Genomic DNA, 18,247 nt, shown 5'->3' on the forward strand with positions numbered 1-18,247 from the left:
AATTAGAGTGATCTTTGCTAACGTTTTAAGTAAAAACAATCTCTGCCTGATACTTTTGAGTGTTTGATGCTGATGTTAAAGAGCAACAGCATTACAGCTTAAATGATTTTTTTTTTCCTTTTAATTTGCTGGCAAGGTATTGGGTAATAAATTGCATCAGAAGGGCTAAGATGAAAATGAGTTGTTGAGTGCTGGTTAAAATGTAGGTCTGAGGGTGAGAGAAACGTGTGAAATCAGCTATGAGATTTCCTTTCCATTCACTTTCCCCAGGTAGCTCAAGATGTGAGCACAAAAAGGCAATTGTGATCAGCTGTTCGTTCTCCCTTGTTGCTTTCCTAAAAACCTCAAGGCTTTCCCCCTGGAATTGCGATGCATGGGGATGCTCTGAGCTCTGTGCGCAGACCTGGGGTTCACCTCGGTCTCCATGTGCTCTGCTGCAGAGTGGCCGGGCTGTGCTGAGGCACCCGTGGGTGCTGACTCACAGCGGCGGGGGCCACCTACTGAAGCACCGCCCGGCCCTCGGCAGCACCTGGCTCGCTCCGGAGGTCTCGCAGCCAGTGCTGAGCAGGCCCTGGCCTGTTCGGGCTGGGAGATCTAACGAGATCACAGCCGTGGCCAGGGGTGATATGGCCGCAGGCCATCATCTTACATAAAACCCATAAATTTGCATAATGTGTTTTACAAGATTAAAACTGAAGAAACTTTTTTTTTTTTTTTCTCATTTTGCATAAAAGGGAAGAAAATAGGTGAAAGAGCTCTACAAAATGGGCTATTGGAGACCTGGGGCTTCCAAAATGACAGTGTCGGTAGCTGGGTTTGTAACTATTTCAAGAGTGACTATCTAAATGGGAAATCTGTCGTGGTGTGCGTGTTCTTGGGCAAAACCAAAACTCAGGGGTAGAACCATAAACACACAGCAAGTATCAGACCAATGGCCTGAGAACTCATCCCTTTGAAAGAGCTGTTTCTCCAAACCTGTTGGATGCTGCACGTAGGAGAAAACCCTCCTTCCGCAGCAGGGCTGTGGCGTGGAGAGGGTTGCCAAAGCTTGTTGAGTCACAAAACCGAGGCGTTCTTACTTTGCCTAATTGCTGTGGGTGACTTGGATGCTAATGCAGAGGTCAGTAAATGGCCTGTGATCTCCAGAAATGCACCCTACTTGCAAGCTTGGCCAGTGCTGGCTCGCTGTGAGTGGATTTCATGCAAAAGGCTGCCACACGCAGTAGGCTGTTGATGACTTGTTGCTTGGCTGTACGTGCCTCCTGTGTTGGGCTCACTCCTTCGTGTAGGGGCTAATCCTGAAAGTGTTCTTTGGTGGAGAAAACACCTGAGGTGGGGGGTGTGTGTGAGAGAATTCCCAGAAAACTGTGGCGCTTGGACCTTGTTTCTGCATTGTCACATACATCAGGAAATGCTGGCTGGTGCTTGTGAAAGTTTCACAAACATCCCAGAGTGTAGCTATGGCCATGGACCTCATCAGCCACAGCAGTAGTATCTGAAAGAAGAGCAGGGAAATTCACTACTTTGGGGAGGACAGAAGGCAAAGCTGTGCTTCAAACCATCTCTCCTGGCCAGGAGTAAATGTGGGCTTGGAAATTAAAGGATCAGTTCCCCTAAACTTGTGAAACTTGGGCAGGTGGGACTCCTGGGCTGGTGTCTAGCTTCTTTGGGAACAGGGACAATTGGGCTGGGCAGTGGAATTCAGTTTTTTCCTCCAGTTTTGAGGAGTGTGAATGGTCATATGGTGCAAAGTGCCATGGATAGGGAATCGATACTGCCAGTTTAGTATTCCCAATACTAACTTTTAACTTTGGTGCTGGTTTGGGGAGAATTTTTGTCTCTTCTCCTTCATCTACTTTTGCATCTCTTATGAAATGAGCCTCATAAAATTACTAGTGTGTGTGTGTTTGAAACCTACTCTATTGCACCAGTGTGCAAACTTAAAAATGGGAGGGAAAAAAGGAAATAAACATGTTGGAAGAGATGTCTGTGTGGAGGAATAGCTCTGTGTCTGTGCTAATGTGGCTAACTTAATTCACAAAACTCTTCTGCTTCCTTCCTCCCCTTCTTCCCTAGGGTTTCTGTCCCTGCCATTTAAGGTGTGTCCCTGCACAGATCCCAAGATCACACTGCTGTTGTCAGAAAGATACAAGAAAAGTAGACTCCTCTTGTGGTTCCTACGTGCAGTTCCTTGAACCCTAAATACAGTCTGGATCAGTGTGTGTTTAGGGGGTGTCAACCAAACTTATGCTCTGGAGGAAATACGGAAATGCTTTATTAAGTGATGTGTTGGAGCTGGGATGTTGTGGAATATCCTCTCTAGGGAGTTTAATAATAACTCGTTTTATAATAACGAGTCAAATAAATCAGTCTGTGCTACTGCTGGGTATGTGAGCTGAGTCCTGCAGCTGATGATTTTATGCCTGGCTGCTAAAAGTCTTTTAAATGACTCGTGTCCTGCAATTACTTCTGAAGCTTGAAAGACCATTATATGCAGGCAACTTTGGGACTGTGTCCCAAGTACTTGTAGATAACAGAATTTATGCCCAGTTTATCTAAAAGCAGTTTGAAGGGAAGAAAGTACTTGTGTTTGAGGAGGAAACATGAAAACTCATGAAGTCTGAACTGGGTGAATAATGGAAAACTAAACCTTTCTCTCTGAAAGGAGAGTGTTTCATTTGGCATGTGTTAAGTGACCTTCATGATATGTGGGAAAGGTACCAAAGAATGGGCATCCTCTCAAAAAATATGCACTAAAAAAGGAACGTGTGTGTGTGGGGGGGGAATTAAAACACCTGAAACCCAGGCTTTCTTCCATCAGCGTTAAAATCTGGACTCAAGAGGACAGGTAGCAAATTGCATTCCTGGGGAGGGAAGAAGCTGAGGGTAAAATGCACAACTGCTTTTCCAGACTGTGTCGAACACAGCCTAGTTCCAGTGGTGCTATTGCAGGACTTGCTGAGGGGAGACTTTCCACAGTGTTTTCTAGCACACAAGGAGCATGTGAACATTTATGGTGAGTCACTGCTGGGCTAAAATATTGCCTAGCGATGCCATTGTGATGAACCATTTTGTAAGCCTCTGTAGTATAAGAGGTTATTCTTCCTGTTACTCCTCTTAGCAGCACTAACTTGTTGTGACAGTGATGTTGCTGGCTGCTGCTATTAATCCAGTCTTCTTGGAGATGTAAAAATCATGCTGTATCTGGGGCGAGAAGGGCAGCCAGATTAATCCTTGTGTTATAATGATCTTTTCTGAGTCACGTCATAATATGATAGCTCCTGTGTTCAAGGGTTACAAACTGTGGAGGGATATGACTGGGAGCCCTTTTTTTGTTGCAGTCCAGTGCTGGACCACATCACCTTATTACACAAGAGGTCATTTGTCTCACTACACCTCTGATTTTTCCATGTAGTCATGCATTTCTGATCTATGCTTCAACTTCCTGCCTCATCAATGCAGCCCTTATCCTACTCCTAGCATCTCTGCAGTATTACTTAAGCACAGCTGCTCATCCTGAGAGATGTAGACTGGGTAAAATGCTGACTTTCTTGGGGTGTTTTGTGTTAAGGGGTGCGAGGTCCCAGCTGGAAGCTTGTGCCTCATTCTTGCTCCCCCAGCACCGGTGGAGCCAAGATGTTCTCTCAAATACGCTGCTCCACACTCTGTCCTGGTATAAATTTCATTCTCCGTCTTTGTTGAGAGAAAGTGGCCATATGTGCAGCAGGCAGGTGTCCTGCCTCCTCTCCTTGAAGCACCGGTAGAGTTTCCCATGTGCCACGACTGCGAGCTCATTAACAAAGGCCCCCCATGAGATCTGCGGACAAGGGGTGCGGGCTGCCTTGCACAGATTGCTCTGCATATGATTATTTCCATCCCCCTCTCCATCTAAACAGCCACTCTTTCTGCATGAGCTGCTCATCCAGTGTTGAGATCAGAGGGCATTCCGGGGAGCATGTAGGGACTCTCCTGTTGCAAGCCCATGCGTATGTACCTGTGTGTACATGCAGCCTGACACTCAGAAGAGGTGGGGGTGGTGGGTTTAATAGCTTCTCATATACCAATATTTCACTTCCAGTTTGAGAGATTCTTTCACTGGAGAGACCCTGGCTTCCTTTATAGCTTCTCAAAGTCTATCTTTCACTCATTGTATTGGTTTAAAAGCCTGGGTGTTGGCAGTGGGGCTGCAGGTCTCTCTGTGAGGAGAGGCCTGGGTTGGTTCCAGCCAGCTCCAAGAGCCCCACCACAGGGCACTGTCAGTAGTGCTGGGGGTACCTCTGTGAGAATATAGGCAGGAAAGGGCAAAATGCTGCCCGGGTGTAAGGTGAACAGGGTCAAAAACAGCCCTGTGAAGGCTAAGGCCAGAGAAGGAGACGCAGAGGTGGTGTTCTGGGTGTTGGAGCAGGTGTTTCCCTGTGGAAACAGCCAGTGGAGGACTGCACACCACAGCTGGTGGATGTTTCCTGAAGGAGCTGCGGTCTGTGGGAAGGAGCCATGGTGGAGCAGGCAAAAAATGTGAGGAGAGAGTTGTTGTCTGCACTCCCTGTGTCGCTTGGGGAGGTAGAGGAGTTGGGAATGAAGCACCTAAGTTGAGCCTGGGAAGAAGGTGGAGGAGAGAGAAGTGTTCTGGCTTTTGCCTTGGTTTCTCACCACCTAAATCGATTTTAATTGGCAATACATTAGTTTTCCCCAAAACAAGTCTGTTTGGCCCCTAAAAGTAACTGGTAAGAGATCTCCCTGTCTTTGTGTTGACCCCTGACTTCACTTTATTTTTTCTTCCTGCCCTGTTGGTGAGGGGGAGTTACAGAGCGGCAGGGTGAGCGGTGGGCTGTGCTCCAAGGCCAGCGCACCACGCTTCGGTGTGGTGCTGCTCTCACACATTGCTTATGATATGTCCCTGATCCTTTCCATCACAGACTTCCCTTCTGCTGCAGACGTGATCTGCACAGACCCATCAGGAACTCACTGGGTCAGCTTTTCAGTCAGTCACTGGGGAATATCACAGCTGAGATGGCCAGGATTGGGGTTTGGGGCCATGAGGCCTACAAAGGCCACTAGCCTTTGTAACTGACAGGCTCAGTACAGACTTTCTCAAAACCATGAGCAACATAATTAGAAATTTTTCAATAGCTAAATTAGCGTGTGCAAAAATACTAATGCTAACTAAGGACTTGTGTTTGTGGTTATAATGGCTTCATATGCAACTGCAGAAACTGCAGCTAATGTACACCGCACCCCCAGCTCTGCATGCACAGGTCTGAATACTTGGATTCATTCTTAAGATGTGCATAAAACTCATTCCCCAGCACTTGGTTTTACTGTAACTGACAAAGCTGTTTGACTCGAGCAGTTCTGAGAGGCATTTCAGAAATCTAATGCTTAAGATTTCACTGTGGATTTTTGGCTTCAAAGTGATTTTGTTATGTCCCTAGAGCCTGGTTAAATCCTTAGTTATAATGATTGCACACTGAAGGGTGCTGTTACATAGAAATGCTGTCCCATAATGGCTTCGTTGCTGTGGAAAATCCGATGTTATTTGGTCATTCGCTACGAGTTCCCTAAGCCATCAAGACATTTGCCTCAAGGCTACAAACACAAAGCTACAGGCAAAACCCTCTGGACATAATGAGTGGGCATTTATGCAGAACTAAAAACTGGAACAGCTGAGCAGTAGATCTATGAATAGCAAGCATGCCTCTAAGCACAAAAGACATCATTCTGGAATAAAGGGGTTTATAATGGTTCTGACATCTTGTATGTCAAGATCATGCTACGTTGTTGTAACTTTTTTTTTTTATGTTTGTTTGTTTGAATCACGTTCCTTAAGTAAGGTTTGAGTAATTAAAGGGTGTGAAGGAAACCCTATAGCTTCAGTAAGAACAAAAATTGGGCAACTGACACTTTTGGCAAGATCCATCATTTTGATCATGTTTGCTAGGGAATGAGCTTATTGCTCCTGTGCTGTTAGTATCCCCAGTTCCACCCTTCAGGATTTCTTAGGGGTTTTTCCTTGTATCAGCAGCTCTTAAAAGGCTTGATTCTAATATTAGCTGAGAAGTGTCTTCTGATGGAAACACAAGGGTTGGGCTAACCATAAACTACAGGGTCAGGGAGTCAGGCAATACAAAAGAGGGTAATAAAATTCAGAGTGATTGGGATCAACAGGGAGCTGGAGGAGCTTAATGTTGAGAAATGTACTGCAGTGAGGTCACGAGCCTTTGCGAATCATTTATATGTGCTTCTAACTACCTGGCAAGAACAAGATGGAAAGGGATGTATGGATCTTGCACCAGGAGCATAATGAAAGCCCAAAAAGGGTAGAAAGTATAGTGGCAGATGGGATATGGAATTAGTCTAGAAGGGGGGAAAAAAGGGAAAGGGAATATAAGAATACATGAGGATGATAAATTTGCGTTGTATGTCTGCATTCATGTGTCTGATCAGTTTTTGAGAGATTACTGATTTCCAAGGCAGTCTCTTTTGGCTAAATTAGCAGTCCTCATGCCAATTTACTGTGGGACTGGGGGATGGGTGAGCAACCCTTTGTGACTGGGAAAATGTACAAGTTCAAACAAGTTTTGCAATCCTTGCAAAGTAGCTTGGGCCTTGCAAAACCATCGGTTGTAGAGATGAGCAAAGCCCTAATACTGTGAAGTTCCTACAGGGAAACGTGGCCAGAGGATTAGGCGCTAATCTCTGACCTGAGAAGATGTGATGAATGTCTATGCTGTCGATGGTACTGCAGCACAAAGATAGCTGAGCTGGTTATGACTAGTTTTTGGCAGAATAATCTAGCTCTGCATTTAGGGGTATGGGAAGCAAATTTCCATTTCACCAGCAGAGTAAATTAACCCATGCAGAGATCAAGTCTAGAGAGTCAAGAAAGCAGAAAATCTTGGCAGAAAATGGTAGCCTACAATGTAGCTGTACACCCTGTTTCCTCATGTCCAAATTTCTTAGGTGGCCACAAGCAAATTATTTGCCCTCTTGGCATGTACTTCTTATAAAGGAAAACAAAGCATCATGCCTATTTTGTGTGCTTACCCTGAAGAACAGTGCATGTTGATCTACAAAATGCTCAGATATGGAAGGATGTTATGTAGGTTGCTTAGAAAGATGAAGGGATTAATTTTTTTGTTATTCCTTCATCTTCTTCCTCACAGCTATAACCAACAACTCTTTCTGCCTGGGAACGGACTCATAAGGCCCAGTTGGGAGAATGACAGCTCTGCCCTACTGGTAAGTGATGGCTCTGTAGTACTACAGAAAGGCAAATTGATAGAGTGGCATGGAAGAACAGGGATGGAACCATTCTCATTATAACATGCTAAATGGAAAACAAGGATTTATTCGTTAAAGTGATATCCACTTCAGTTGCATGTGGGCAAGAAATTTCTTGGTGTCATCAGAAACCTTGCAGTGTACATTCCTGCTACAAGTATGGCACTCTGGTTGTGGAGCTGGGTTTTGTTCTGCTGTACGTGTGCCTATTGTATTTCAAGAAAAGAGTTGTTTTTCCCCTCTGGAAAACATCTTTTAATAATACAAATTTTAGGATTTTTTTTTCTCTCTTCCCCCTCCCTACCACTTTTTCTTCTCTCTCTCTCTCGTGTGCCAGAACAGCACCAATGACAATGCATGGCCTCTGCACTGCCTTCGACTCTTCCCCAGGAAGGAGTCTCTCTCAGAGAGAGCCCAGAAGTTGTGTGTGTGTTTTATTTATTAATGAGTGAGGAGTTTGTGACTGAGTGTTTGGAGAAGAGATGATTTGGCAAGGGAGATATTGGCTGATGGGGGACTGAAACCTGCCTCAGTTATTTGGATCTTCAGTCTCTTTTGTTTGACTGGAGATGTGTATTTTTGGCTGCTAAGTCTACATCTAACTATAAAGTAGAAAAATAGGGCATTAAAATACCTGTGGTTTTGTGTACCAGGAAGTAAATGCTAAAACATGATATGTAAAAATACAAAGACTGATGTTTGTGCATGCCAGGGGTCCTTCCTTCTCCATTGATTTCTTAGCACCGAGAAGATGGAGGCTGGCAGTCCTCTCATGCTGTGGGTATATATCATCCATCACTGAAAGCCCCTCAAAAGCAACTGAAGAAATTGCATGAGAGGCAGTAAATTCTTTCATATATGTGTAGAGAAAAGAGAGATTGTAGTCTGGTCTTCAGTCCCACATCTACAGCAGATTTCTCTTGACTGACTGAGATCTGACTCTACTTTTGCCACTTCAAGTGGGTTTGCCTGTAAATTCACCTAGAAGCTGTTGGAAAAGTAGGAGAGCCACTGCTTTCTCACATAATGAAACTCTTCCAAGTAGTCAAAGATTTCTCCTGTTCAAGTAACATCTCCCTTATCAGCTCTCTCATGTACAAACTGCATAATAACAACATAGCTTGAACAGCACTGCAAGCTTATTTGCTTTGTGATTTGTGGTCAGATCATTGCATTTCAGCATTTACCGATGAAAGGAAATTACTAACAAGACGCTGATATTTACATTAATTGTGGCTTTGGGGAGATAGTCCAAAGAAAATTATACTAAAGCCAGCTATTATGTGTCTCCCTAACAATTAGAATGAAACCCAAAGTTTATAAAGCAAAAGTTGATCTCAAACACATTTTAGTTGCTACTTGATATTTTCCCTTTCAACAGGGTGAGGGGAGAAAAAAAAGAATTCCCTCCTTTTTCTAAAGCAATGTAAAGAACGCTTTTTGAAAGAGCATGTATGCTAATGCAAGAGAAACGCCTCGTTTCCACTGAGCAATATTGATCTCTGCTTCCAAGGAAGCCTAGAGAAACAGGCCAGTTTTCACATGATACATACTAAATGGCAGGGTTTTCTCAGTTAAAGCCAACAATTTTCATTATTATTTTTTTTTCATCTCTTGTGCAGCTCTGTAGGTTAAACAGGTTTGGCTCCAAAATCTCCAAGATGCTCCAAGTACACTTCATGCATGTCCCACTAGATAGTCCTAAGAACAAACTTCTACATCAGTTGAACAATTTCTGGACACAAATTCAGTGCTCTTTGCAATGTTTGATGTATGATGAACACTAATTTAGGTTTCTTAAGATGACTCATGTGCCAGCATAGTAGATCCAAGAAACAAACACAGATGTGAGATTTAAATTCTCCTTTGGCATAAAGTACTGCCAGGACTCCTCATGCTCTGAACCACAAACTATCTCCAATGGAGACTAGTAACAGTTTCTTTGTGCGACTCAACTAATGGGGTAGCTTCTGACTTTAAGTGATCAGGGATATAAATGCACCTTCCACTAGGTGTTTGTGTAAATGTCCCCACTAACTGTGGGATTTGTCTCATGAAACTCTAGATGTCCACCCCAGCTTTCTGTGGAGGTTCCATTCATAGTGGAGAAATACAGGCACTTCTCAAGAGTGATTTGTCTGACTTCCCATCACCATCTATTTTAGGAACGTGTCTGAAGTAAAATGAAATTAAGACCTTCCCCAAAATTTTTCTGCAAGAAGAGGGATTTTGGATGTTGTGGGGAGGCATTCTTGGCTCTCTTTCCTCGGATGACCCCATTACCAGATGTTACCTTCACTTCACTCCACAAGTCCTAAGCAGATCCAGGCACAGGAATGTGTGTTCTGGCACGAGTCAGCATGGGGCGGGCATGTAAATGTGTTTGTGCTGACCTTGCTTTGGGGTTATTCTGCTCACCCCTCCACTCATCCAAGTCAAAGTGGACAGCACTGCTTGATATGTGTCTGGCCATAAAAAGGCTGCAGACTAAAAGTGTAACTGGTTTTAATTATTAAGGTGTAATTTAGGTCTTCATGTTTATAGGATAATTGTTTCTTTTTTAATATAATTTAAACTTTGCAATACAAGAAACAGGCCTGAACCTGTGGATGGAGTGTTGGAAACTGTCTAAGAAGATTAAGGTCTCTTAATTGATTTCACATAAACAGGTGTGACTGAATTCATCAGAAGAAGGTTAAGACTAAATGCATTCTGCTAATTATGCAAAAATTGCCACAGTGGGTGCTCAGTTGAGCAATTGCATTCCCTTTCCACGTGGGATCAGTTCTCAACTGTATGTCAAATGGGAAAATTGTCATTTCCTAAGCAAATGAGCCAGCCTGTTGTACACAGTTTTATTTTTAAAGTCTACTTTGCTCGTAGATGACAGTGGTGGATTTGGCAACAGGACATGGGAATGTCCCTTGTGAGCTGTGCTGCGTTTGGTGTGGGAGGACAGGCGTCAAAGCAGGGCTGTGTCATTTTCTAAACTTCAGGAATCCCCATTCATGAAAATCCCTGCTTTAGGAAACTGAGAGACTAACTCTAACACATGCTATTTGCTCTTCATATTTACTTATATGACTTAAGTCATTATTTTTTTTGTTGAAACTTAACTGTAAGCTTTGGAGATGCATAACATGGATACAGGACACATTGGTACACAGGACACCCTTTGTCTTGAGCTTCAAAATAACAAATGGACTATATAACGCTTCATACAGCTAACAAGCATACTTATTTGTTCTGCTTACTCTGCACTCCTTACTGTCATCTTAATCTTAAATCTCAAGAGAATGAGAAAGAATGGATGTGTTGGTCATAGTTGTAGACAGCCTAAAAGCTCTGTTTTTGAGATGTCCATCTCAAAGACCACTTGACTGTGACAGTAAATTGTGTGACAATGTACAAGTACCACAGCACAGCATCGCGAAGGCCCTGCAATTACTCAGTGGTGCTCCTTACAAAACCATTTGCTGATGAAACAATTCTTTAAGTCTCCAAATTGAAGGATGACGAGTACGTAAGGCGTGTTTTCAGAGACAAATTTGCACATAGATGGTGATCTAAAATTAGTTGCTTACACCACTGTTTTGTAATAGCAAAGATAATGTTTGTAACATTGCAAATTAATTTAGAAAATTGTATCCCACTTATATTAGTCTTGCTCTTAAATTTGAGAGCCAAATAGTTATATCAACCAGCAGTGACTTATTAGCACTCTAATTTTACTCAAGTTAAAGTGAAACAACTACAGAGTAATACAGAAAAAAAGTTAATAGTTGTGCTATATTAAAAACAAAAAATAAATTGCATCTCTATAGAGCATTTGGAAACCATCTTCTAAGAGCAGATGCATATTTTTATATTTATTAGTAAAGATGTTAATTCAGTCAGAATTTCAGCTTAATCTTTGAAGACAATGTTCTCTAAAGTATGAGTTTTATTCTCAAGGAATCCCAGCAGGAAAATCTGTGAGTGTCAGAGTTCTGAAAAAGATGCACTGGCTCACCTGCTGGACATTAATTGGTGTTATGCTATTGTCAAAAATAAAAAAGCTAAACATCATAAATGGATGCAACTATGCAGAAGAGATCAGAGGTTATCTTTGTCTGTGCTTGGTAGTGGTAAAGCAAAGTAAGATTAACCAGATTAAGATTAACCTGCATTTAGGGAAAGGTGTGGACCAAATGAAGAGCCTCTAGAGAGGAAGGAAAATAAGAGATTTGGGACTTGGAAAGTAAAAAGAAAGATTGAACTTGAGTTTGCCTTGCTTGCAGACAAGGAAGGCCAGGAAAGCATTATAAACCTTCAGAAAGAAGATAATTTGTTCTTTGTATCCATGTATCCATAAGGAGCAGTTTCTTGAATATAAAGCAGACATCAGGAAAACATTTTTAGCAGTAAGAGGATATATGTAATAAATTGTGAGCTTCAGATGAGGGGGAAAAAATAGACAAACAGCAAACTTGAATTAGGAAGGGAAGAGCTAGAGGACTGCCAGAGGTCTGTTCCAGCTGTGTTCTTCTATTGATTTTATGATTTGTTTTCTAACTGCTCTAAGCACTCTTACACCATGAGGTAGAATAAATAATTGTAAAGGATTGCAACTTCAGCTACCGAAAAATCATTCGTTACTTCAAGCAGTCCTGTCAGCTTAATTTTCCTGTCCTGGATCCCAAGTTTTCCTTTTAAAGAAGCATCTTCCTTTAAATGAAATACGGTCAAGAAGTTCTTTGTCGGTTCCCTGCCAACTTCTCTAGACAGTTACATATTTTAAAAATAAAAAATAACAAAACATACTGTTTGGGGGGAGAGGAGAGCTTAAAAATTGTCTTGAACTATGCTGATACAGAAAAAGAATGAACCCCCCTTTAAAAAAACAAACACACACACACCCTGTTTCTGGCCATCCTCCTTCAGGCTGATTTTTGGCTGTTCTTCACAGAAACTGCTGTCTCTCTGCATCTAGGCTTCATCTGATTTCTGGAGGATATGAATGCCCTGATTCCTTTGCTTCTCTGTAAACCCAAGCTATACATTAATCAAGACAGTCAAAAGCTGGCTGGAACTGATAGGATTTAAGCACACGCTTTCAAATATTTAGATAACTAATATTTAGGTAAATTAAGCACTTCATATTTATATGCTGCCTAACATGAAACTCGTTTGATTTGATCAAAACAAAATTATTTAGGTTCCCAACTCCCTGCTTTTATGCTGACAATTAATGCAACCCTAAAATTAGAAACTGTTACATGTTAGTTTTAAGCAGGAAAGCAGTTGTATGAAGTCAGTCTTAACTGGTAGGTGCCTTTTGTCAAATTCAAGCATGCTGCTGCATGGCTTGTGTATGCAAAAGGAATACATGCTTACTCATTTGAATGCAAACCAGTTGTAGGCAAAACATCTTCAGGGCATGGCTAGGAAGGGGAAAATGATTGATTGAAAGAGGTTTCCAAGTGATTTATCTAATCCAAAGTTATTTTCCACATCCTCTTCAATTGATTAAAAACAACACAATACACTGAAATCACTTTGCTCTCCAAGGTGTGAAGCTATACAGGAATTACTGGTACTTTTCAGTGGTTGGAAGCGCTTAGCTCTTGGCCCCCTGCCTCATAATACAGCCCAGGCTGGTACAGGCAGTTTTGCAAAACATATAATTTTACTTCACTTGTTTTAATGATCAGGAAACATATACTTTTAAACTGATCTCTACTGTACAATTACATGTGTTTTCATGGAAATACATTTTTTTTTTTTTTAGAATTGGTTTCATTCTCATAACGATACTAGCTAGACTGTTGTATTAGTAAGCAAATGCTTTGCGTCATTTCGTCAAGCTGCTCAGCTTTCAAAATCTAGTTTTGTTTCTATTAAGAAACTGAATCAGAAACAATTATACAAAAAATAAAGTTCCTCGACTCGGGAGAAATTAGATCTACAATCAAGCTCTGTTTTTGAGGTCAATTGCAACTTAGTTGATAAATATATTGAATGTATGTTTATTTAAAACAAAAAGAATGACTGACTGAATCCTGAGTCTGTGGTTTCCTATTTATTTTGTGCCAGTGTGACAGTGGCAAATGGAACAATAATCTCTCCTTTGTATGTGGCAGATAAGACTAGAAATAATAGGTTAAAACTTAAGGTGAGATGGGATATTCAAGCCACTTAAAAGCAAATGAACAAAAAATAAAAAAAAGAACAACAAAAAAAACAACCCGTTGCTTAATTGCAAGGATCAGGGGAGAGTAGGATAAATGAGGCTGCATTTTGAAACTTTAGGATCATAAATATCGTTACGGACTCTAACTTTTTGTTGGAAGGAACGTGAAAACCTTCAAGGCTTTTCAAGGCTTTTTTTTTTTTTTTTTTTTTGGCAGGGGGGGAATGGCTGTAAAATAGCAGGGATTTTAGAGGTTGGGTACGCATTAGTTGTTCCGTGGGAATGTCGCTGGCTGTCTCTGGCACTGCAGATTGAGATATTATTGTGTAAATGAAACATCAGGTATTCATTTTCCACATACGAGATTCAGTAATTACTGCACTCACACAGTAGATGACAGCTGTTATCATTCTGATGAAAAGAGCCCTAAATTAAAACCCTGTTCCTTTGCATAGATCCCTGTCAGAAACAAATGTTAATTTTCTTGGTTGGTCAGCCTCATTCCTTGGGTCCTCTGACAGGTACAAATAAGGACCAGGTCTTTGTTTCTCCTTTTGTTGGTGTTCCCTGGCGTGCTGATAGTTTTGCAGCTGAGAGAATAAACCCACAGCTAATTCTTGCTAGCTTTGTGAATGTGCCCGGTGTTCAGCCTTCAGCTAACACCGGGGCATTTGGTGTGCGTGGAGGTTTGGGGGGGCTTTATTGAATACCAAAAACTACCTAGATTTTGTTCATTGTTTTGCAAAATGTGGTGTGCTTGCATGAAGAGAGAAAGATTAGATGAACAGGGTACGCTTCTGGCACAGATGTCTGCTCCTCAGCCAGACCCTGCTGACAATCCACGCGGACAACTTTGCCCTGCTTTCTGGCTGGAGAACGCAGTGGCTCCCATGGATTAACTTGGTGACATCTGTTTGGGTAATACACAGTCAAATGGGGAGGTGTTATTTGTGCACCTCTGTTTTCTTTGGAAACCCTTTCCAATTATAGGAGATTAAAACCCTTTAATGTGTCATTATTTTGGGCCGGATGTCAACTGCCAAGCACTACCACGCTCTTCAGATTACAAGTCAAGAATAGAATGGGTTTGTTGAAACAGCACATTTGCCATACAGAATAACTGCTGCCTGTTAGCTCCTATGCAGGAGGGTTTTTTGATTTATGGGAAACTAAAGTGTTGGGCTCTGTAAAGGAGCAAGCAGGAGTGGAAGGAAGCCCTGACGCATGCCCATGCTGTGTGGGGAGGGGAGGGCTGAGCAAGCAGCCAAACCAAGGACTTTTCTGCTGGTCCAACCAGCAGTACTTGTACCTCCCCCTGCTGTCAGAGACCCTTGTACAGTACCTTTGGATTTGGCTCATAATATCCTATTTGTCACTCTTTCTGTTACAATCAATAATCCAGAGTTATGACTTGGAGTAGAAACCTGTTTGTTTTCCCTTCACTTGGAATAACCTCTGTTCTAAGAGAATGAGAACTGAAGTGAATGAGAGCAAAAATCTGTGTCCAAGAACACTGTTCCGAAGTCTACTTCTTGTAAACAATGCATTTGAGTCACTGCTGAGTGCTGAGTTCCATCAAAGGATGCAAGATAAAAAGAACTTGAAGGGGAAGGAAATACAGCGGATGAAGGCCTGGGTTACATGTGGGTTTTGAGGGCTCTTGTTCTGTGCAAGCTAAGTAGGACACAGCTTGAAGGTCAGAAGAGAGGGCTGAAATGCTGGAAGGTCCTGAGGCTTCCTGAAGAAAATTTGGATCCGCTTTGGGTTCAAAACTTCATTCCCATACTGGAGATTGTCCACAAAGCAAACGAAAAATCACTCAATTGTCCTCCAGAAACAAAGCGATCAGATCAGTTTAAGAACAACAGCACAGATTCTTTATTTTTTTGAAGGCAATGATAAATCATCTATTTAGAAAAACATTGTACATGTCCCAAAGCAGAACAACAACAATAAAAACTCTCTTGAGCAAATATTGCAAAAGCAACTTTAAATGTAGCCAAGCCCTCTATCTGTTTAAGAGGGTTTGCTGCAAATTGTAACTTTTCTGCAGTCCTACAGTGGCCCAGTAGTAAGTGAACCAGACTTCTGGATTTCTCAGGCAGAGAAGTGTCTCCCTCGGATTTTATAGACAAGAATGTTTTGGCACTTAACAGCATTCTGACTTTTTTTCTTCTGTCTAAAACTACAAGGGTAGTGTGAATATTGCCCGTGGATTCCTTTATTTCTGTGCCTGTATCATTTGCATGCATGAAGTCTTTGGCGTTTCCCTGTATAGATTCTCCTTGACTACCTGGCTGAGAAAGGAAATGTGAGTTTAATAGTTTTGTACTTTTAAAAGCTGGCTGGGCTGGAGATAAATGTCTTAGCTCTGAGGACTTGCAGTTTATGGGAATCTCATGCATCACTCCTGCGAGGGAGACACGATGGCGTGCTGGTGCCTTTTAACTCCGATGCAGGTCTGAAGCTAACTTGGGTTTCTAAGACTGAAAATTGCCAGAAGCCTTTTTTTAGTTGTTCTCCTTTGGGCGTATGAAACAAGTTAGGGCTCTCTCCAAATAGACATGCGTGCAACTTTTCTTAATCAGGCAGCTGTCTTTATTTTATTTAGTTTCTCTTCATGGCTGAGTAGCTTGCATGCTTTTTGAGAGGGGTGGTGGGAACAGGGGAGAGAGGAGGCCTGCTCTCGCTCAGGGACGCATCCGTTCCCGTTGCTGGCCTGGCTGCGATGGGGAGATACCGGGGAGAAGCAGGATGCGCTGCTGCTGCTTCTCCTTGCTCAGGTGTGCCTCAGGCCCTTGTGTAAGCAGTTACAATTTTGGTTTTCGTGAATATTCTAACTTCACAATTTCCTGAATATTCCTGCCATTTATTTATTCTTGCCTTTTATTTATATTAATAGAAGCACAGGCAGACACAGAACTGAGGCTTAAAAAAAAAAGTTCAAGCCAATACTTGCAGTTTTTTTCTGAGATATTTTCACAGCTTTAATATTCAAACACTGCTTTTGCTAATTAAGCTTTCTTAATTATATGATTTGCAAGATTAAAAGGCCACTGCCAATATAAACCACATATTGCCCCTAAACTGTTAGATTATTAAATTGAATTTTTTAAATTAATTTTTACTTGCCATGATTTGTATTCTGTTTGTTCTGTGCTATTTTAAGCTTGGATAATAAATATCATGTCAGTCTCATATTCGTTTGTGGACAATTCCAAGTTTTCAGTGCTACGGGGTAAGGGTTTGAAAGGCAACAGTACAATTTTTTGTTTTGTTTTATGGAATTGTTTTCTGAATTCTATTCTTCTTATGCTTTACAGAAGACTTTTATTTTTAAACAAAATAGAAAACTGGGCTAAATATAAGTTGACAGCATCTCTTGAAATGATATTCTTGTTTATGACAGTGTAGAGCAGAGGCACAAAAAGTCAGAGGTCACTTTTTACATGCAGTAGATTCTCATATGCAAGAATGTCTGGACGTGTAAAGTGTCTGTACAAAACTGAGTCATCCCTCCTGTGATGGGATTTCTCAGGGCTATTTCTATAAAAACTGCTTGCGATAAGACCCTCTCTCTCTGGTCATATATTCTGCAGCTCTGGAATGTCATCTTGAGCCACCTGGCTACCTGACAATGACCACAGCTCATCCCAGAGGCTGCAGGTGGGCAACTGGACATGGCAAATAAGAAAAAGCAAGAGCTAAGCTACCACCATGGCTTAGGATAGGAGCTACGTGCAGGCCAAGCTCACATTTGTTGGACTGAGGTGGCAGAACTGTACCAGCATAGGAATCGCACTGATGTGGCTCAGCCTGCTGCTGGGGAGCTACTGGGCTGGGTGGGCTTGGAGCGCTCTGTGGAGGGCATGTTTGGGTGGAACTGGTGGGAGCAGTGAAGTTATAACCACCCTGTGGGGGTCTGACAGCACATAAAGATGGTTTGGTAGTTCTGGTTCCCTTGGCTGGCCCTTAGATCCCATTCCAACTGGAAATATACCTCTTCTACTGGAATAAGTAATACCCAGTTGTGCTCGGGGATCCATTTCTGGGGAGTAATCAGCTCCAGAGGTGGCGTGTTAGTGTGGTTTGACAATGGCCCTGACCACCCATGTGCCGGTGACTCACTGAGCAGTTGGAAAGGGTCAGGGTGCCCGTGGAGCCTGCTGGAGAAGTCACAGCTCAGCGCTGAACATCGCTGCTCGGGGTGGTACGGTGCTGCCCTGGTGCTGTGCAGAAGGGAAAGCCGGTGGGATGCAAGCACAGGGGTAAAGCAAAGTGTTATCCTCGGATATGCAGCAGTTTCACAGCTAAGATGAAATCCTTGTCAAAAGCAATGGTGGTCAGTACGGGGAGCTTTAGGTCAAGAGCACAACAAATTAATGTTTCAGTCTGGGATCCTCTGTGCTTGCTATCTTAGGCAAACTGAAAGCAGCGCACGCTTCATGGTGAGCAGAAACTTGCATAACAGCTAATTGTCAGCTGGTTGTGTAATGGGGGACGGCTGAAACTCTGTGGCAAAGTTGTTTATTATACTTTTATTCTATTTTTGCCTAAATTTTGAATATTGTAGGCCAACACTCCAATGCTATGAAGTGTGATAAAGAGCCATACCAGATGAGCAAGCAGTTAAATTTAAATTATTAGCTTAATTTAAATTAAATTCCTGTAACAAGTTCTACTGCTCCTATGCTACAGAAGTCTCTTCCTGTCAGCCAGGCAATAAGAAAATATTCTGTTGCATGATCTAATAAATAGCTTATGTGATTATTAATTGCACATACATTTTTCTGA

General features: G+C 42.1%; 1 protein-coding gene across 20 annotated transcripts in view; it reads left to right on the top strand.

The window, feature by feature from the left end:
* The window catches only part of SPO11 (SPO11 initiator of meiotic double strand breaks), a 326,125-nt gene that overhangs the window by 492 nt on the left and 307,386 nt on the right, over window positions 1–18,247 (top strand). For 19 of the 20 annotated variants that reach the window (XR_011101799.1, XR_011101798.1, XR_011101801.1 and 16 more), the window contains exon 2: window positions 7,164–7,239. The gene's annotated coding sequence lies outside the window, so the exon portion shown is untranslated. Of the gene's footprint in view, window positions 1–7,163; window positions 7,240–17,052; window positions 18,207–18,247 lie in introns of those variants that run through there. The other variant, XR_011101815.1, reaches the window with a different exon arrangement.

Source organism: Anas acuta, chromosome 16 (assembly GCF_963932015.1).
Source record: "Anas acuta chromosome 16, bAnaAcu1.1, whole genome shotgun sequence".
Classification (NCBI taxonomy): domain Eukaryota; kingdom Metazoa; phylum Chordata; class Aves; order Anseriformes; family Anatidae; genus Anas; species Anas acuta.